The following is a 22791-nucleotide window of genomic DNA, read 5'->3' as shown; positions in this document are numbered from 1 at the left end:
CCCACTCCCTTTTAAAATACCCGTTAACACCTTTCATTTGATACCCATATCGTACAAACGCATTCTAGAGTCACCCTTGGTCCACCTTTATGGCGATATCCTGAAATGGCGTCCACCTATGGAACTATGGCCCACTCCCTTTTAAAATACTCTTTAATACCTTCCATTTGATACCCATGTCACACAAACACATTCCAGGTTTACCCTAGGTTCATTTTCCTACATTGTGATTTCCCCTTATTTTGTCTCCAAAGCTCTCAGCTGAGTATGTAATGTTCGGTTACACCCGAACTTAGACTTTCTTACTTGTTATCTTAAAACCTGATGATGCATATGACTGTGTTTCATGCACCGGCAAAGTCGATCAGCCCCAATCCATTAATTAATTTCTGAAATGGCTGTTTGAACAAATTTCAAAAGAGGATTAACATATAGACTATATACTAAGATAGGAGGCAGCAAGGTGACCCTTCAGACCTTCAGAGACGTGTTATCAAATTTCACAAGGTAGCCTCATCCATAAAAGAACCATGCAAATCTATAAATTATTGCTACCTTAATTTGTTATTGACTCCTTTAAGGAAAATTTATTAAACGGAACTATTATGGTACGAATGTTAGAAGTCACCGTATTTGAATTTAAACAATTTTTGTTTAAATGTTAAGCTTTAATGCATGTCAGTGTAGTTTCCGTTACACACGTTTGACATTTTCACTCACTAATCAATATGTAAAAAAATTTCTAGAAAAAGCTGTAGTTGAATTGAAGTCTCAGCAATGAAAACAATACATTATCCCTAGAAAAACTAAACTTTTAATGACTTCATATGTCAAAGGGGGTTAAGAATTTTTATTTTATTGATTTATATTTTGATTTAGGTTATAGGTGTGTATTAGGGTGGGTCGATTTGTATGGACGAAAGTTAACTGATATCGCGCAATCGATTTTTCGATAGGATTTGGGCTCAGGAAAAAAATGTCCACTATGCATACCCAAAAAAATTATTTTCGAGCCTGCGAAATTTCATTTTCTTGACTTTTTTCGACTTTGATTTTTAAGCTTTTTTCATGACCTACAAGCCAACCTGATAAAACCGCACTGCGTTTTTTTAGCGCACGCAAACAACCGGCGTTTTTTGCCCTAACCCAAATAAACATGCGTTGCGACAATGTAAATCATGTGTGCAAACGTCAAATATAAATGTCACGCAGAACAAAAATTGGAAATCGAGTTAGGTTTTCACGCAGCAAATTCAATTTGGGTTGCTCTAATACAAGTTGTATGTGCATGAGACATTTTTGACAGAAAATGACTTGCGTGCGTTTATATAAGATTGGCTTGCTACTAAAAAAATGTTCACTTGATTGTAAAATTTTCATGTATACCCTGTCCGACCCGAAAATGTCCCCGCTAAAAAAAAAAAAAAAAAAACAAAACAAAACCTGTTATCGCCAACGTTTTTAGCGGACATATTTTGGTCGGACAGGGTATACATGAAAATTTTACAATCAAATAAAAATTTTTTTTAGTAGATCATGAAAAAAACCTTACTCAAAGTCGAAAAAAAGTCAAAAAAATTAAATTTCGCAGGCTCGAAAATTATTTTTTGGGTATGCGTAGTACAACTTTTTCTTCCTGAGCCCAAATCCTATCGAAAAATCGATGGCGCGAGATCGTTTAAAAAATCGACCCACTCAGTACCATATATATCTGTAAAGGTCTATATATAAGAATATTAATTGTTTTTAAATATCAGCTGATACCACTAATCAGTATATTTTGATAAAGCTTAAATTAAAAAGCCAAATTTTTCGATTGTTAATTAAGAGCTGCATCGGCAGACGTAGGAAATTATATGCTCTTATCAAGAAATAGCAGCCACAAAAACTGTTTAATGTTTCAATGTTAAAGTCTATTCCTATATTATAATATTGAAAGTTCAATCTTTTGTCTAAGAGTTGAAAAAGAGAAACGCTGGTAGGTAAAATACTCAAATTCAAGTAAAACAACAGTACAAAATTGGCATTGATGCACTGTGACCTTAATTGTATGTTCATATTGGAGCTGCGATAAGAGCAGCGAATGTCGTGAGAGAGTCAAATTTTTAGAGAAATGCTAACACCTTTAAGTAAAAATATACATATGTATGTGTATGACACGCTTCATGAAATATTTTGAGGATAGACGAAAATGATGACAGATAGATGACACGTTTCTAAATACACTTCAGTCATTCTGAACCTTTAACTTGCCTGAGCTATTTATGTAAACCAGAGACTTAAGGTTCCACTTACTTAAATTATATTTGACCGGCACTTATAGTTCAAAAACATTCCAAACCTAATGCTGCCGCACACTCACCGACCGTTACAAATTGCCCATTTCCGTTTACTACGCGTAAAGCATTCTCTACATTCCCATAAAATGTCACATAAGTGCTTAATAAAAATAAATTTAATCTAAGAGATTTAACAAAAGCCATAAGTACATACTTCATACATATATATGATTACTATCTTAGTCGAATTTGTTAATAAATAAATACGAGGAAACACATCAACTAAAATCTCTAAATTGAACAATTGTCTGCGCCACTTGAGCTTTATTAAATGGGCGTATTAATATATATTTAAATAAGTATTCCCATATGTAAGTTTTTTGTTGTTTAAACTATCTAAGTATATGTGACCCGGCTTATGACAAGGTGGCTTATGACTCAAAAAAAAAAAAAAAAAAAGAAAACTACTTATAAACTGAAGAAATGTATTGTTTATCTTTAACAGCTGTTTCTCGTAATTTCTTTTTTTAGTCCTAAGCCACCTTTTCATAGGCCGGGTCACATATATAGTTAGTTCAAGAAATGTTCGAGGAATGAACTTTTAAAGTTATATTTGTTTGTATATAAACTCCACCAAATCGTTACATTCTCCACATTTATAATTCACTCTCCATGTATATAATTAACTGGTAAAAACAATGCATAGGCTTTTTGAAAATGACAACCGAAATATTACAAACTTTATCACTTTATAACGGCGAAAGCTTAATTAAATATTACTAATTTAAATAATATAGCTTTCGTTGTAGAAGCGAATTTTTATGCAATTAGATAAAAATTTAATTATTTAGAAGTTTTTTTGTCTTAACTAATCTTCTTTTGCACATCTCACACACACAACAGATTGGTAGGCATAAAGTTTATTAAAAGTTTGAGAGCCAATGTGTATTCAGAACGAAGCTTTCGTGGTCGTGAGCTTTTTGTTAATCATAGCGCCGACATTGACAATAGTTTACAAGTAATTGCTTAAAGCTTAAGTATTAGTGATGTATTTTTTTACGGGATTTGTGGGATTGAAGTACCGATTTGACATAAGAAAATTTTTTATTTGAAAATATATATTTTTCAATTTTATTATTCATTTTCTTTATAAAATTGCTTCCGCAATGAGTGCTACAACCATAAAAGTGGGGATGGAAGTTTTTCATGGACCCTGAAGAAATGCTCAAGAAATGAATAATAATAATAAGTGAAAATATATATTTAATTATGGCTTCCAGGGGGAAAATAAACAAGTAAAGGTGTCTACGTTCAGGTGTAACCCAACATTATATACTCAGCGCGAGTTTCAATTGCACATTTCATTTCAGATAAATTACTTTTCTAGATAGCACGTGGCACCGCCCGTTTAAAAAAATGTCTTCCCACTTTCTCTTACAATAAAACTTGATAAGTAAAACATCATTGATTCAAAACTACTTTTTGCTAAGTTATAGCTTATTATTCTAATCTACGATGCTTTTAAACTTGTTTTATATCTAATTTACCGTGGTCTTTAACCGATCCCGTCCAGAAATATTATATATTATAGAAATATTTTCTACTATAGGGAAAATTTGTGTACCCAATTTTATTACGATCCGTTAATGTTTCTTCGAGTTATGGCTCCCGAAACATAGAAAATTGCTTAGTCGTAACAGGGGCGGTGCCACGCCCATTTTTTAAAATTTTAAGTTTTTCCTATTTATTGTTATAAATCCACTTGGGAAATGAAATACCATTGATATAAAGCTCTTTTTTCCAAAGATATAGCTTATTTTATTCGTCCATGACCCTTTTAAAAATATTTAATATATAAGTGGGCGTGGTCGTAAAACGATTTCGTTAATTTTTTTCAACGCATTCTTTATAGTAAAGGCAACCTCTCTGCCGAATTTTGTTACGATAGGTTTAAATATTTTTGATTTATGATTAATAATATTTGTAAAATTGATTTTATCACAAGTGGGCAGTGACATGCCCATTTAAACATTTTTTTTTAAGTTTTTATCAAAAGTCTCAATATCAGTCCACATGACAAATTTCAACATTTTAGGTGTATTATTTACTAAATAATCAGGCTTTTGTGTTTTCCAAAATGTTATATATATAAAAAGTGGGCGTGATTATCATATGATTTCGCTCATTTTCAATACCAATCTCTTCTGGGTCCAGATAAGCTCGTGTACCAAATTTGGTGAAGATATCTCAATATTTACTCAAGTTATCGTGTTAACGGACAAACGGACGGGCGGACGGACAGACGGACAAAGGTCAATCAAATTTTTTTTCGACACTGATGATTTTGATATATGAAGTCTATATCTATTTCGTTTCATTTATACCGTTATCCAATAAAAGTTAATATATGTGCAAAGCACAGGAAATATTTCTAGAAAAAAAGTCATATGATATTGCGCCCTAGAGGTAAAAAATAAAATTTTTTTTTGAAATTTCGCCACTCCTTAATTTTTGGGCGGGGCGTATGAGCAACTTAAGTTACATCTTCAATTTCATTTAAAAATGAAAAAAAAAAACCTATAAAGGATCGAATTAAAAAGTTACAAAAGGCGACGCTAAATAATAGGTTTATGTTTGAGGGGTTTGGGAAAATAGTAAATGCAAAGTACAGCAAACATTTTTTATATGGAAGAAATTGATTGAGCCACAAAACTGCATGCTCAAAAACAGTGCTGCTCAAACTTTTTATATTGGAGCGCAAATCACAATACATGTGCAAAAATGTATATACACTGACATGTTTTTGTTTTTCATTAAAAAAGATTTTTAAATGTTCAAAAAGCTCGGAAAAGTTTTAATATATACATAGATTCAAACACTTAAATGGCTGGAGTCATTTTAATTTTCTTAATGAACCAATTTTGAATACAAATTTTTTCAAAGCCATAATATTTTTGAATAATTTTTATACTCAGTTGAGCAGAGCTCACAGAGTATATTAAGTTTGATTGGATAACGGTTGGTTGTACATATATAAAGGAATCGAGATAGATATATCAAAATAATCAGGATCGAAAAAAAATTTGATTGTGCCATGTCCGTCCGTCCGTCCGTCCGTTAACACGATAACTTGAGTAAATTTTGAGGTATCTTGATGAAATTTGGTATGTAGGTTTCTGAGCACTCATCTCAGATCGCTATTTAAAATGGACGATATCGGACTATAACCACGCCCACTTTTTCGATATCGAAAATTTCGAAAAACCGAAAAAGTGCGATAATTCATTACCAAAGACGAACAGAGCGATGAAACTTGGTAGGTGAGTTGAACTTATGACGCAGAATAGAAAATTAGTAAAATTTTGGACAATGGGCGTGGCACCGCCCACTTTTAAAAGAAGGTAATTTAAAACTTTTGCAAGCTGTAATTTGGCAGTCGTTGAAGATATCATTACTATATGTACGCTTAATAAAAATTAGCAAAATCGGAGAAGGATCACGCCCACTGTTAAAAAAAAAATTTTTTAAAGTAAAATTTTAACAAAAAATTTAATATCTTTACAGTATATAAGTAAATTATGTCAACATTCAACTCCAGTAATGATATGGTGCAACAAAATACAAAAATAAAAGAAAATTTCAAAATGGGCGTGGCTCCGCCCTTTTTCATTTAATTTGTCTAGGATACTTTTAACGCCATAAGTCGAACAAAAATTACCCAATCCTTTTGAAATTTGGTAGGGAATTAGATTCTAGGACGATAACTGTTTTCTGAAATCGGTTGAAGCCACGCCCAGTTTTTTTACACAGTCATCCGTCTGTCCTTCCGCTCGGCCGTTAACACGATAACTTGAGCAAAAATCGACATATCTTTAATGAACTTAGTTCACGTGCTTACTTGAACTCACTTTATCTTGGTATGAAAAATGAACGAAATCCGAATATGACCACGCCCACTTTTTCGATATCGAAAATTACGAAAAATTAAAAAATAAAAAACCCTTAAAATCTTGGCAGGTATTACATATATAAATAAATTAACGGTATCCAACAGATGATGTTCTGGGTCACCCTGGTCCACATTTTGGTCGATATCTGGAAAACGCCTTCATACCACTCCCTTTTAAAACTCTCATTAATACCTTTAATTTGATACCCATATCGTACAAACTCATTCTAGAGTCACCCCTGGTCCACCTTTATGGCGATATCTCGAAAAGGCGTCCACCTATAGAACTAAGCCCCACGCCCTTTTAAAATACTCATTAACACCTTTCATTTGATACCCATATCGTACAAACATATTCTAAAGTCACCCCTGGTCCACCTTTATGGCGATATCTCGAAAAGGCGAACACCTATAGAACGAAGGCCCACTCTCTTTTAAAAATACTCATTAACACCTTTCATTTGAAACCCATATCGTACAAACAAAGTCTAGAGTCACCCCTGGTCCACCTTTATTGCGATACCTCGAAAAGGCGTCCACCTATAGAACTAAGGCCCACTCCCTTTTAAAATACTCATTAACTCCTTTTGTTTGATACCCATATTGCACAAACGAATTCTAGAGTCACCCCTGGCCCACCTTTATGGCGATATCTCGAAACGGCGTCCACCTGTGGAACTAAGGATTACTCCCTTTTAAAATACTCATTAACACCTTTCTTTTGATACCCATATTGTACAAACAAATTCTAGGGTCGCCCCTGCTTCACCTTTATGGCGATATCTCAAACGGCGTCCACCTATGGAACTAAGGATTACTTCCTTTTAAAATACTCATTAACACCTTTCTTTTGATACCCATATTGTACAAACAAATTCTATGGTCACCCCTGGTCCACCCTTATGGCGATATGTCGAAAATGCGACCACCTATACAACAACCACCACTGCCTTTTAAAATCCTCATTAATACCTTTATGATACCCATATCGTACAAACACATTCTAGAGTCACCCCTGGTCCACCTTTATGGCGATATTTCGAAACGGCATCCACCTATAGAACTAAGGCCCACTCCCTTTTAAAATACTCATTAACACCATTCGGTTGATGCCCATATTGTACAAACGAATTCCAGAGTCACCCCTGGCCCACCTTTATGGCGATATCTCGAAACGGCGTCCACCTGTGGAGCTAAGTATTACTCCCTTTTAAAATACTCATTAACACCTTTCTTTTGATACCCATATTGTACAAAGAAATTCTAGGGTCGCCCCTGCTCCACCTTTATGGCGATATCTCGAAACGGCTTCCACCTATGGAACTGAGGATTACTCCCTTTTAAAATACTCATTAACACCTTTCTTTTATACCCATATCGTACAAACGCATTCTAGAGTCAACCCTGATCCACCTTTATGCCTATATCCCTAAATGGCGTCCACCTATAGAAGAACTATGGCCCACTCCCTCATAAAATACTCTTTAATGCCTTTCATTTGATACACATGTCATACAAACACATTCCAGGGTTTCCCTCGGTTCATTTTCCTACATGGTTATTTTCCCTTATGTTGTCACCGTAGCTCTCAACTGAGTATGTAATGTTCGGTTACACCCGAACTTAACCTTCCTTACTTGTTAGTTGTAAATTTGTTAGTGTAAATTTGTGTTTATACCGAAGTGGTCGTTCACCATACGAAAGTGCCTTTATTTGCACTTACATATGCAAATCAAAAACTTACATATGACTTTAATTTATATGTGAGGGCATACGGAAATGATTGAATTTTTTTTTTTATATTTGAAGTGTCAATATGTAGCTGTGCCTATGATTCAGGGCACAACCAAATCAAAAGTGCAATAAGCGTATGGGGGTTGAGCAGCTCTGCGTTCGAAATGTTCGTAAACTTTTCTCGGACTTTCCAATTTTTTTTTAAACGTCTTTGAGATTGGTTTGCTAAGTTTCAAAATTAATATAAATTAAAAAATTAAATATTCAAAGAAACAAAAAAAAAAAATATTATTACGAAATTTGAAAAAAAAAAATTGTCACTGCTATTCCTCTGTTCGCTGCTGTATATCTGAGAGCCCGAACAAAGGCAAAAAAAGAGAAATGCCAATTCATATAGAACAAATGCAACGTTTTTAAAAATCTAGATAAAGTTCTCCTTCATCATCTAAATAATTAACATTTACATATAGGTATTTATTAACTAAAATCACTGCTAATATTCGAGCCGATTATCAAATATTTACAACAAACTAAATTCCACAACGATCAATTAGTTCACTTATTATCACTGAATAAATCGAGCTAATTAACACGGTGCAGCGCATACCTCATATATTCCCCTTATCACTGCTGAACTCAACACTCACACTCAGTCTCGGTTAGCTGCGCTGCTATAAAAGAGGCCTGGCATGAAAAAACAATAATACAAACTTAGTACGTGTGCTTTGCTTGCATTGCATTCGTATGTGGATTATAATGTTATGTTTAAATGTATTACGTTTAGTGCAGGTGTAGGTGCAGTGGTGTGAATGTGTATGTATCGTAAACAAAATGTACCTCCTGTGCTGAACACAGGCAATTTGCTTTTTTATGCAATTGGCACATCGCGTGATACAACGCATACTCATTGTTGTTGTTTTCAGAGTTTTTGTTTTTATATGATTTTTGTATTTGTTTAGTTAGATGCAGCACATGTGTTGAAATATTTAAAAATATGTACACATAAAATATCAAGGCAACAATGTAGAAAATGTATGCAAGTTATCATGGTTATTTGTGGTGTAAGAGAAATTTTCTTAACATACTCACAAAAAACAAAAACGAATCATTAACAAGCTATTGAACTCTACTGTGTTCCAACCTTAAAAAAGTGAAAATGCAAACTATGGCTCAAAAATGACTCACACATTTTTTCAAACTTGTTGAGAAAGATGATTTTCAGAAGCAGTTTTTTTTCATTTATGAATACAATTCGATGAACGTGGTAAAGAAGTATGTAGGTCTTTTTTGTTTTTTGATCAGTTTTTCACTCCTCTCTTTATTATGATTTTCAAATATCCTGAATTTTTTCCATAGTTTTGTATGACTGTATGTTATTTTGTGTGGCTTTGCAAACTTCTGATCATCACTTTTACAAAAAAATGTTTGCCTTCTTTGCCTACCTTTCCTGTCACATCAATTTTGCTTTTGAATAACGCCAAGTATTCTTTTATCGGCCAACGCTCTGAATAATTGGGCGCGTAAATGCATGAACAAATGCCCAGCCAGAAAAAGTAGAAACCTTGGACCATTTTAAAAAAACCTCGTACTTTGCTCACGCAAAGGTGAACCGCAGGAGAGTTCGTCTGGAATTCTCTTCAAATTGAATATCTAAAAAATAGCCCACTCGCTTGGTCAGCTGGGCGAAAATTTGGAAAATGTCAGTTTCCTCGCTAACTGTTGGGTTTCATATAAAAAACGGTTATGATTTTGCTTTCTTTGTTTCTTTTACCTGAAAATAAGTTTTGGGCCTGCTTCGGTTCTCAATTCTTGACTTTTTCCATAGTAGAATCGTATTATAAATAAATAAATGCAAGGCTTGATCACCTCTGAAGAGATGTTAGGCCGAGCTTGTCTTCCAATCTGCGTCGTGCTCCTTTTTAAATATTTCTTTCAAATTGGCGGGACGGCACCTACGACCCCGCTTAGAAAAACCTTTTTTATAATTGAAGAAACTTTGTTCTAAATTTTCGATGTTGCGTTGACCTGAAGTTCAACCCAGGATCTTCGGTTCGGTAGGCGGAGTACGCTACCACCACACCACGGCGTTCGTATTAGAATTTTTAAATATACAAAAGGGAGAATGCAAATTATGGCTCAAATATGAGTCATAGTTTTTTCGTGCTAGGAATGGTATGAATGCATCACACAAAAAGATCATAAACTATCAAGAATTCTTATATGTAAATTTTTTATTACCGGGATCGTGAAAGTTGTAAATTTCATTGTAAATATCGCTTTTTAATAAGAGTTTTTCAAATTTTAAATTTTGCTAGGTAAATTTTTTTTTGTTTTTTTTTTTGTGTTTTCCTTCGATCGGAAAATTCTTTTTTTTTTTAATTTTTTTCTTTTCTTATGTAACTATTCTACGCAAAAAAAATTGAAATAAAAACTATTATTTTTCGAGTAAAAAAATATTGTTTTTCGACCGAAAAAATATAACTCGAAAAATAAAAAACTTAAAAAATAATTATTATTAAAAATATGAAATCAATCATTTATCGATAGTCGGTTTAATAAGCAATGTATATATGTATTCCCTATGTGGAATTACATACCTCTTCAGTATGTTTATTATTTTTATTAACCTAAATATTGACCAATAATAGTTTATTGCAATCCGTAATATTTTCCAATAATATTCTGACAAAAGTCTTGAAACATATTCCCCATAGAAAAAATAGCTACATTTGGGGTAATGAGCGCTAAGATCCGAATGAAAAACGAAATTCCAACAACTTATAAGCTTATAAGTAAACGCAAATAAAAATTCTAAAAATAATAGATAAAAATTCGCCGATGGCAGCAAAACGCAATAGATATTAATAAAAAACAATTATATTTAAAACATGAGTAGGAGAGTGAAGAATTTGAGAATGGTATGTATACACATATGCTCATATATGTATATATGCCTAATAAAGTACTGCTAATGGTTGAGGGTATGTGCTCATAAGTTGAAAATGTTTTGGCAGCGAAAATTAAATGAGAGCACAAAAAAAAAACTACAAAAAAAGAGTAGCATGAAAGCGATAAATAATTATGTGAGCAAAGTTTTGCTCGCTTCTGATTGGTGATATTTTTGGGGCTTGGCTCTTCACGGTTGCTACTAACAACATTTATGACGTCAAGTTTTAGGGCAGCAAGGCAATGAACGCAAACATTAGTGAACGGTTAGCGTGCAATTGTAAATCAGAGAAGAGGGTACTGTATAAATTTTTAATGCATGTGTGAGTATTTAGTGGTTTGCAGTGTAAAAGGGCGAACAGATATGGGTATCAAATTAAAGGTATTAATGAGGGTTTTAAAAGGGAGTGGTGGTAGTTTTATACGCGGTCGCCTTTTCGAGATATCGCCATAAAGGTGGATCAGGGGTGATTCTAGAATACGTTTGTACAATATGGGTATCAAACGAAATGTGTTAATGAGTATTTTAAAAGGGAGTGGGCCTTAGTTCTATAGGTGGACGCCTTTTCGAGGTATCGCAATAAAGGTGGACCAGGGGTGGCTCTAGACTTTGTTTGTACGATATGGGTATCAAATGAAAGGTGTTAATCAGTATTTTTAAAACGGAGTGTGCCTTCGTTTTATAGGTGGTCGCCTTTTCGAGATATCGCCATAAAGGTGGACCAGGGGTGACTCTAGAATATGTTTGTACGATATGGGTATCAAATGAAAGGTGTTAATGAGTATTTTAAAAGGGCGTGGGGCTTAGTTCTATAGGTGGACGCCTTTTCGAGATATCGCCATAAAGGTGGACCAGGGGTGACTCTAGAATGTGTTTGTACGATATTGGTATCAAATTAAAGGTATTAATGAGAGTTTTAAAAGGGAGTGGTGGTAGTTGTATATGTGAAGGCGTTTCCCAGATATCGACCAAAATGTGGACCAGGGTACCCAGAACATCATCTGTTGGATACCGCTAATTTATATATATATGTAATACCTGCAAAGATTTCAAGGGTTTTTTATTTCGCCCTGCAGAACTTTTTCATTTTCTTCTACTTAATATGGTAGGTGTCACAACCATTTTACAAAGTTTTTTCCGAAGTTATATTTCGCATCAATAAACCAATCCAATTACCATGTTTCATCCCTTTTTTCGTATTTGGTATAGAATTATGACATTTTTTTAATTTTTCGTAATTTTCGATATCGAAAAAGTGGGCGTGGTCATAGTCGGATTTCGTTAATTTTTTATGCCAAGATAAAGTGCGTTCAGATAAGTACGTGAACTAAGTTCAGTAAATATATGTCGATTTTTGCTGTAGTTATCGTGTTAACGGCCATGCGGAAGGACAGACGGACGACTGTATATAAAAACTGGGCGTGGCTTCAACCGATTTCGCCCATTCTCACAGAAAACAGTTAACGTCATAAAATCTATGCCCCTACCAAATTTCAAAAGGATTGGTAAATTTTTGTTTGACTTATTGCATTAAAAGTATCCTAGACAAATCAAATAAAAAGGGGGGAGTCACGCCCATTTTGAAATTTTCTTTTATTTTTGTATTTTGTTGCACCATATCATTACTGGAGTTGAATGTTGACATAATTTACTTATATACTGTAAAGATATTAAATTTTTTGTTAAAATTTTACTTTAAAAAAATTTTTTTTAAAGTGGGCGTGGTCCTTCTCCGATTTTGCTAATTTTTATTAAGCGTACATATAGTAATAGGAGTAACGTTTCTGCCAAATTTCATCATGATATCTTCAACGACTGCCAAATTACAGCTTGCAAAAGTTTTAAATTACCTTCTTTTAAAAGTGGGCTGTGCCACGCCCATTGTCCAAAATTTTACTAATTTTTTATTCTGCGTCATAAGTTCAACTCATCTACCAAGTTTCATCGCTTTAACCGCCTTTGGCAATGAATTATCGCATTTTTTCGGTTTTTCGAAATTTTCGATATCGAAAAAGTGGGCGTGGTTATAGTCCGATATCGTTCATTTTAAATAGCGATCTGAGATGAGTGCTCAGGAACCTACATACCAAATTTCATCAAGATACCTCAAAATTTACTCAAGTTATCGTGTTAACGGACGGACGGACATGGCTCAATCAAATTTTTTTTCGATCCTGATGATTTTGATATATGGAAGTCTATATCTATCTCGATTCCTTTATATCTGTACAACCAACCGTTATGCAATCAAACTTAATATACTCTGTGAGCTCTGCTCAACTGAGTATAAATATATAAGCAAAGTTCGAAATTTTTGTAAAATTTTCTCAAATTTTCCAGTTTTTGCAAAAAAGGTTTTCGAGATTGGTTTGCAAAGTCACGTTAATAAAATTCATTGAAGGTTTTTCGTAAAATATCGAAAAAAATTAGAATCTAATACAAATAGAGTATACAAAGTCGATTGGTATAATTTTCACATATACAAAAACTTCTACATTGAACTTGACAAATCACTAGGCAGGACGTTTTAACTTTTTGTGAAATAACTTAGATTTATTTTTTTATTATAAAAAAAAAAAAACAAAAACAAAGGTTTTATGCTAAATCGCTGTATGAAAAAGAACACAATTATTATCACTGCTCGTCCAGCATGGCGTATTAGTGACATTTATTTTGTCCTGCATGATTTTATAGCATACATTAAGGTTTTGTTCAACCGAATGTCAAAAAATAAAGATATAACTAGCTGATAAATAATCGGAAATAATATTTGATGATAGCTGCTTAATTTTCTCTCCAAATCTTAATTCTTCAATATCCTGTTGCACTTTTTGTATCTCTTTCCTCGTGTTTTTTTGGTTCTCCCTATTTCCTATTCCCTCCCACACCTTGTCTTTATCCCAACTCCTGGACTGCCTTTTTATCTTTTCCCATTTTTATAGTAACTTCTTTCTGCCTGTCCTTTTACAACAGTCCCTTTCTATCCAACTCTAAATATAACCGTCGCGCTGTCTTTTTTAGGCAGTCAATTTTCCCCACCTTTTCCCTTTATGTTTCTTCTTTCTTTTACAAACTTTATTTTTTCTTTTCTTCGCCATTCTCTCTTTTTCTCAAGCTAACTTTTATGCAATCCATAGCTTTAATTGTGTTACTAAGCCATTCAACTTTCCTACGTTTAAACTATACAAATGCGTGAGTAGAAATTATGGCTCTAATGAGTCACACTTTTCAGTAAAGTTATATGTATGTACATATGTAGTCAATAATTTCTAGCAAGATCACATGAAAGAAAATACGATTTGCATCATGCAACAAAGGCATTTCTTGTTAAAAACTGTCATAAATATGTTTACATATGCATATTATTTTGATTTTATGTAAACATAGATTCAATTGCAAGTAAATTTCATCATTACGTACATACAATACAAGCAAATTTTTTCGCTTAAAATTATCTTTTCAATTATTCCTCTTTTCAATAAACAGTAATACAAAAAAACATGTATAGGCAGAATAAAGGTAACACGAGTATATAAATTTTGTTACATAATTTACTTATGCCATACAGATCTTCTTCATTTATACATGGGATCTAAAATGTCAGACCAGACCCTTTGTGACTTCTAGTCTCACTTTCTAGCTGTAAGTACGCATGTACTCAATAATACATGCCTTTATGCATTTACACTGGTGAAATTTGAATTTCGTAAGAAAATAATGAATTGTGACACTAATCACCTTCTAAAAGCGTTGATTGGATCTTATAGGATTGTCAATTAAGCGCGATTGCACTCGAAATAATGGCTAACTGTACCAATTTAACATTGCTTGAGAGCAGTCATTGCACTAGTCTAATCATAGGGCAGCTATTTTTCACACCTTTATTTAACTGAGGTCTTTTAGCAAATTACTGTAATTTTCTCAGCGAAATGAAATATTTATAATGTTGAGAGCGAAAAATAAAACTCCGAAAATAATCAATAAAAGGCATTTTTTATTTAAAAAAAAAAAAATTATAACTGTTATGATCCCTGGTAGTAGATATATGTATTAGACTGGGTCGATTTATTAACCGATATCGCTTTTTCGATAGGATTTGGGCTCAGGAAAAGAAGTTGCACTACGCATACCCAAAAAAATAAATTTCGAGCCTGCGAAATTTCATTTTTTTTTACTTTTTTTCGACTTGGATTTTTAAGGTTTTTTTCGAGACCTACTAAAAAAATTTTTATTTGATTGTAAGATTTTCATGTATACCCTGTCCAACCCAAAAATGTCCGTTAAAAACGTTGTCGACAACACTTTTTGAAAAAAAAAATGGAAAATTTTTTAGTAGGTCATGAAAAAAACCTTAAAAATCAAAGTCGAGAAAAAGTAAAAAAAGTGAAATTTCGCAAGCTCGAAAATTATTTTTTTGATATCGGTTAACGGTTGTCTGAAAAATTTTCTACTTACTATTCCAAAAACAAAATATAATTTTTCAAATTTAGAAAAATTAAAAAATAACAATAATTATCATTAGAAAAAAATTATTGTTCTGGCCTTGAGCTCGAATCGAACCTTGAATCATTTATCAATAGGCCGATAAAAACAAAAACAATTGATATCGGTTAACTTTCGTCCATACAAATCGACCCACCCTAATATGTATGCAACATATTTAAGTCTCATGCATGTTTATATAGTTCATTAGTAACCTGTTATCACAAAAATCGTGATACGAAAAAACATATCACGTTTCTACCAAAAATTTATAAAATTCCATTATCTGACGTTTAAAATATCTGTGCTAGCAAAGAACTTAATAAAAAAGAAACATTATGCGCAAATATTTCTTTATCTTAAGGTAATTTTTTTCTACACGTACATATGTACATACATAAATATATAAGTAACTGTGTTTGCATTTACCAAATCTAATTTTTTTTAATGAAATCTGGTTTTTGTAAAAAGAGGCGAACCGAAAAAATGCACTGGCAATTTTTACCAAATTATTTTAATTAAATTCTCTTTTTATTTTGGATATTTTAAGAAAAAACGTCTATCAATTTTGTAACTGAAATTACAAGTTTTCAAAAAGGTTTAATAATTTGAGAAAATTTAACGAAAATTAGAACTTTTTATTTGGAGTAGGTAGCACAATCAATTTTAGTCCGACAAAGTACCAGGTCTCCCAAAATTCGCATTCGTTTTTGAGAACCAATTTTTCGAAGGGTAAATCACTTTGCTCCATAAAATATGTGCTACACTTTTTTACATGGAAGAAAATCTGAAATGCCCTTCCGAAAAGAGTTGTCAGAAAACTATGAGAAGTTTGTGAGACCGTAAACTTGATTGGGATATAAAGCTTCAGAAACCTTCAAATGATGTTCGAAGTTTTCGTAGAATTTTTTGAACTTTCAGATTTTTTCGAAAACGTGTTTAAGCTTGCCTTGCATAGTTTCATTTACAAAATTCGTAGAATTTTTTTTAAATGTCGCAAATAAAAAAAGAAGAGTTTTATTGACAAAATTAAAAAAAAAATTGTCAATGCTATTTTTCTATTCGCTGCTGTACTATGTATTCAGCTAGATAATAATAAGCACGTGCAAAATGTGTGCACTTTTTTGCCAAGCATTTTGGGCTTATCTACATTGATATGTAAAATACTAATTTGAGTCAAGTGTAAACAAAATATTTTCATTGACTTTTTTTTAAGGATTTTATTTAGATGTTTGGTTTGATTTTATATTAATTTTAATAGTAACTCATATTTCCATCTAAAGCATTCAATGGTATTTTTTTCTATAAGCTAACTTATGCTACTTTGTAGAAAAGCGGCGTATTGTTTACGCTTTTATTTTAACTAAATATTTTGCAACAGTTGTTATTGTAGTAACTTAAGCACGTTCTTGAATTTTCTATTTATTTTTATTTATTTTAAATTAAAACTTTGTGAAAATATTTGAAACAACTATTATGTACTTTACACAAATTCGTTTCCGATGAATCGAAGTCATTATCTTGTTTTGATTTTAATATTCCCCTAAATAACTTGAATATATTTCAAGCCTGGTTTTCGTATTGCTTAAGCAAGCAGTCTTGCTTGATGTTCTGGCATTGAGAACAGCTGATTCGACCTTGAACAATAATTCGTATCCGCTATACCTTAATCAGTTGGCGTCCTAATCTATGGATTTCCTACAATTTGCATCCCTGTGGTCATAAGCAATAATCGCCTAAGTCCCATGTAAAACGATAGGACCACAGATTCATAGATGCTTCATAACCTCAGAAATAGTCTGTTCATACAATTTTCTTAGGGCAGTTCAGGATTTTGTACAAATGTTAATTTTTGTAAAATATTTTTACAATACACTAACAAAATATGTGGCTATGCATTTGCTATGTTGTTGCAGATACGCAACATCAAAAACCGTCAATACAAAACAAAAGGAGCAAAGAAGAAGTTCAAAATGAAAAAAGTTGTTCCAGATCCCTAACTTACATTTTCTAAAGCCACTTTTCCAACATAAAATGTACGAAACTCTAAAAACGTTTTGAAAACAGTCAGTTTCCATAAATCGAATCTATTGTAAATCTCCATTCCATGATTCATCTTAAACTTTTAATGAATAACGGCCTATCTTACAATTCGCCTTAGAACACGCTTTCTTTGATTAACCTCAAAAATGTTCAATCCCAGCATACATGTTTAAAGGCGGACTTTTTGAAGTAATATTGCTTTACTAAGACATACATTTTGCAAGGATATGCCTCAAATTATCTGGATTTTGTCTTTTAGGGGTTAAGAGTTGTCGGAATTTTGCCTTATTGAGATTTGCGTTGTCGGGAGATATTTCTGTCTGGTTTGTATTGATGCACCCGTAAATATGTAACATATTCTTAAGCACCTCAATTATTTTATGAACCAAATTTCTAATCATAATTTTTTTTTTATTCCAATTATAGCAAATCAACCACCACTACCAAGTATTTGGAGATACTTCAAATTTAACTACCTCAACTAGATTCTGACTTTTGTAAGCGGTAAGTACATTTCTTAAGACTAATTATGTAAGAGTTTGACAGTGATCTGTGATCCAAGATTTGACTAATGACTGAAATTAAATGTTCCCTTAATTTTAATTAAGTTCCAACCAGATCAAACGAGATCTGCCCAAGATCGCCCAAGTAGGAAAGTCTTGAAACCAAGCGCAGGGCTGCCAAGTGTCGAAAATGATGTGCAGGTCTTCCAACCTTAGATTAACAAAGTTACTTTTATCATTGAAAGGGGTGACCGTAGACTCATGATGGATATACTGACTGGGCACTGCCTTCTGACGTCGATTGCTTTTAAATTAGGCCTTGTCAGTGATAGCAGATGTAGAAAGTGCTGGTTAGAGAAGGAAACGATCGAGAACGCGTTGTGCTCGCGCCCTGCACTCGCAAGAGTAACACTCCAGCTATTAGGAGGGGCACAGCTATTAGATCTAAAACCAGCAAGTAACATACGTCCTAGAAAGCTTCTAGTATTTGCCAAGAGGGATACTTAGATTTTATAACATTCGTCCTAGTTACTGATAGGGGGTTTCAGTTTGGTCGTTAAGCAAACTTCTAGTAACACTATGGACTCATTAAGTCTTTTTGGGGTCCTCACGGGCCAGCCAATTCAACTTAACTTAAATTATAGTTGTTTTTTTATAAAAAAATTTTTTTAGTTATAATAACCTTACAATTTTGCTATAAAATTCACTAAAAGAAAACAACCATCGTAAAAAATTTTCAATTTTTGTTGTTATATCGGCCTACTGATTTTAAGATCGCGGGTTCGAATCGAGCTCAAGGCCTAACAATAATTTTTTATCATTATTATTGTTATGATAAATTTTTTCTTAATTGAAAAAATTTTTAAATTAGAATAGAAGAAAGAAAAAATTTTAGACAACTGCCAAAGCTCGTTGTATAGATCCATTTCGGGAACTGCTAAATTCCTTCATCGGCAACGTTTAGGCGCCGCTGCTATAACCATTCAGCCATCACAGCGGTTTTTTTGTTTGTCTTCATTAATCCTACTTCTATTCTGTTTCGTGCCAATTGATATTCACAGCACTGCGACATCTGTTGCAGAATGGCTGTGAAAATTGGACTTGTTTGTTGGCAATGCTGCCATAGTGTCATATTGACAAAAAAATTTTTTCTTTCTTCTATTCTAATTTAAAAATTTTTTCAATTAAGAAAAAATTTATCATAACAATAATAATGATAAAAAATTATTGTTAGGCCTTGAGCTCGATTCGAACCCGCGATCTTAAAATCAGTAGGCCGATATAACAACAAAAATTGTTAATACATCCCAGAGCACGGGGAAAAAAGTGTCAATAAAATATGACACTATGGCAGCATTGCCAACAAACAAGTCCAATTTTCACACCCATTCTGCAACAGATGTCGTAGTGTTGTGAATATCAATTGGCACGAAACAGAATAGAAGTAGGATTAATGAAGACAAACAAAAAACCGCTGTGATGGCTGAATGGTTATAGCAGCGGCGCCTAAACGTTGCCGATGAAGGAATTTAGCAGTTCCCGAAATGGATCTATACAACGAGCTTTCGCAGTTGTCTAAAATTTTTTCTTTCTTCTATTCTAATTTAAAAATTTTTTCAATTAAGAAAAAATTTATCATAACAATAATAATGATAAAAAATTATTGTTAGGCCTTGAGCTCGATTCGAACCCGCGATCGTAAAAAATTTTCTCAAAATTACGCATCCTAATATTTTTACACATATGTTTTAAAATACACATAACAAGAGACCAAAGAAAACTTCTAACGAAATTCTTATCAATATTTAAAAATATGTGTCCTCATACATGCAACACACCTAATTTCCATTTATTCGTGTTTTTGGAAGGTCTTTTTATAATTTTTATTGCTGATTTATGGGTTTCTGATTATCTGATTATCGTATTTTTTTCATGAAAAATACATATGCACATTCTTGTCAACCCACCATGAAGTTATAAAAAAATTATTTTCAAATCGTACAATATAAACAATTATTAAAAGATCACAGAGCTGACATAAATCATATGATATGTTGCTAAGAGAAACAAGTAAAGAAGGCTAAGTTCGGGTGTAACCGAACATTACATACTCAGCTGAGAGCTTTGGAGACAAAATAAGGGAAAATAACCATGTAGGAAAATGAACTTAGGGTAAGCCTGGAATGTGTTTGTATGACAAGGGTATCAAATAGGAGGTATTAAAGAGTATTTTAAAAGGGAGTGTGCCATTGTTCTATAAGTGGACGCCATTTCCGGATATCGCCATAAAGGTGGATCAGGGTTGACTTTAGAATTTGTTTGTACGATATGGGTATCAAATGAAAGGTGTTAATGAGGGTTTTAACAGGGAGTGGCCCTTAGTTGTATATGTGAAGGTGTTTTCGAGATATCGTCACACCCATTATACAAGGTTTTTTCTAAAGTTATATTTGCGTCAATAAACCAATCCAATTACCATGTTTCATCCCTTTTTTCATATTTGGTATAGAATTATGGGATTTTTTTCATTTTTCGTAATTTTCCATATCCAAAAAGTGGGCGTGGTCATAATCGGATTTCGGCCATTTTTTATACCACGAAAAAGTGAGTTCAGATAAGTTCGTAAACTAAGTTTAGTAAAGATATATCGATTTTTTCTCAAGTTATCGTATTAACGGCCGAGCGGAAGGACAAACGGTCGACTGTGTATAAAACTGGGCGTTGCTTCAATCGATTTCGCCCATTTTCACATAAAACAGTTACCGTCATAGAATCTATGCCCATACAAAATTTCACAAGGATTGGTAAATTTTTGTTCGACTTATGGCATAAAAAGTATTCTAGACAAATTAAATGAAAAAGGGCGGAGCCACGCCTATTTAGAAATTTTCTTTTATTTTTGTATTTTGTTTACTTATATACTGTAAAGATATTCAATTTTTTGTTAAAATTTGACTTTAAAATTTTTTTTCTTTAAGTGGGCGTGTTCTTCGTCCGATTTTGCTAATTTTTATTTAGCATACATATAGTAATAGGAGTAACGTTCCTGTCAAATTTCACCATGATAGCTTCAACGACTGCCAAATTACAGCTTGCAAAACTTTTAAATTACCTTCTTTTAAAAGTGGGCGTGCCACGTCCATTGTCCAAAATTTTAGTAATTTTCTATTCTCCGTCATAAGGTCAACCCACCTACCAAGTTTGATCACTTTAACCGTCTTTGGTAATTAATTATCGCGCTTTTCCGGTTTTTCGAAATTTTCGATTTCGAAAAAGTGGGCGTGGTTATGGTCCGATATCGTTCATTTTAAATAGTGATCTGAAATGAGTGCCCAAGAACCTACATTCCAAATTTCATCAAGATACCTCAAAATTTAGTCAACTTATCGTTTTAACGGACAGACGGACGGACGGACATGGCTCAATCAAATTTTTTTTCGATACTGATGATTTTGATATATGGAAGTCTATATCTATGTCGATTCCTTTATACCTGTACAACCAACCGTTATCCAATCAAAGTTAATATACTCTGTGTGCAAAGCACGCTGAGTATAAAAAGTAAAACCTTATAAATAAGTTTTATTTACATTTATTATTTCACTAGTTGCCAGCCCTATATTTGAAAAACAAAAAATATATAAAAAGCTGCAAACAAGCTTTTGCCCTTTAATTATTAATTAAATTATGTCGTAATATGGAAATCTGCAGCTCAATCACAACTTTATCAAAAATATGTGTGTGTATATGGAATAACCGCAAACCACAATGCCGGCAAAGTTAATAAAATTCATCCTTCAAGTCATAGGAAAAAATATTGATACCTAAAAAACTTTTTTATTACTATTTTATTTATGTAATACTTGTATTAGGTCTTGGAAAATTTTTCGATTAAACGACTAACCGGTTAACCGATTATTCGGTTTGACACCGTTAGCATGTTTAGTAATGTAGTCGCCTAGCTTCGATTAATCGAATAGTTGCTCTGCTTTGACTACTCGAGTGCTATAGCAAATCGCCAAATGCCAGATCACTGTCGAGGGGCGATAGGCAACCCCACTTAGAAAGATTTTTATGTAACTGAAAAAACTTGTTTCTAAATTTTTGAAGTTACTTTGCCCGGGAATCGAACCCAGGATTTTCAGTGTGGTAGGTGGCGCACGCTACCACCATATCACGGCAGTGGAGGAAAATTGCAACATGAGGTACTGTGTTTCAATCCCATCAGTGCCTCATAAACCCCAATTGTGAACATCTTGGAGTAAAATACACTCGCTGAGTTTAAAAGGCGCCTTTGAATGAACGTGTCAAGCGATGTGGCAAAAGTTCCTACTTTCACACCACAAGCCATTTCAAATTCTTTCATGAAAACTGAGATGTAAATTTTCTGAGTGAACTCATCTTTCCAATCAGTCCTTGCTGGAAAGAGTATCTATAGTTTGCATAATGTTAGTTGCGATCTATAGATCGAGCACGTATGTACGCTCTTTCCAGTTATCGTTTCCTTCCAAAAGAGATTTATCAGTGTCACATTTTGTTTCATGATCTATTCGCTGCTGTGCTCAATTAACCGATTAGTCCGAGCTCTAATGTGTATATATGTGGTCGTATACTCTATATTGTTTTTTTTTTTTTTATTATGTGAAATTAGAAATCTCATCGACAATTCAAGAATAAATCTATATTTGTTAAGGGGGTATTGGATATTTTATTTGAGGTTTACTGACATACTATTATTTGACAGATTTAATATCTATACATCTACATCTACATATCTACAGTTAAATAAATATCTATATTTCTATATGTAGAGTTTTAACACATTGGGGTAACAAAAAAGGCAAACAATTTAGC

General features: G+C 33.1%; 1 protein-coding gene across 1 annotated transcript in view; it reads left to right on the top strand.

Moving 5' to 3' along the window:
• nebu (nebulosa) overlaps nucleotides 1-22791 on the top strand; it is a 132053-nt gene that overhangs the window by 72002 nt on the left and 37260 nt on the right. Inside the window, exon 3 of the mRNA XM_067786312.1 lies at nucleotides 17861-17938. The gene's annotated coding sequence lies outside the window, so the exon portion shown is untranslated. The remainder of the gene's footprint in view (nucleotides 1-17860; nucleotides 17939-22791) is intronic.

Source organism: Eurosta solidaginis, chromosome 5 (genome assembly GCF_040869045.1).
Source record: "Eurosta solidaginis isolate ZX-2024a chromosome 5, ASM4086904v1, whole genome shotgun sequence".
Classification (NCBI taxonomy): domain Eukaryota; kingdom Metazoa; phylum Arthropoda; class Insecta; order Diptera; family Tephritidae; genus Eurosta; species Eurosta solidaginis.
Note: the sequence above shows the minus strand (reverse complement) of the source record. Positions and strands in the feature narration are given on the sequence as shown.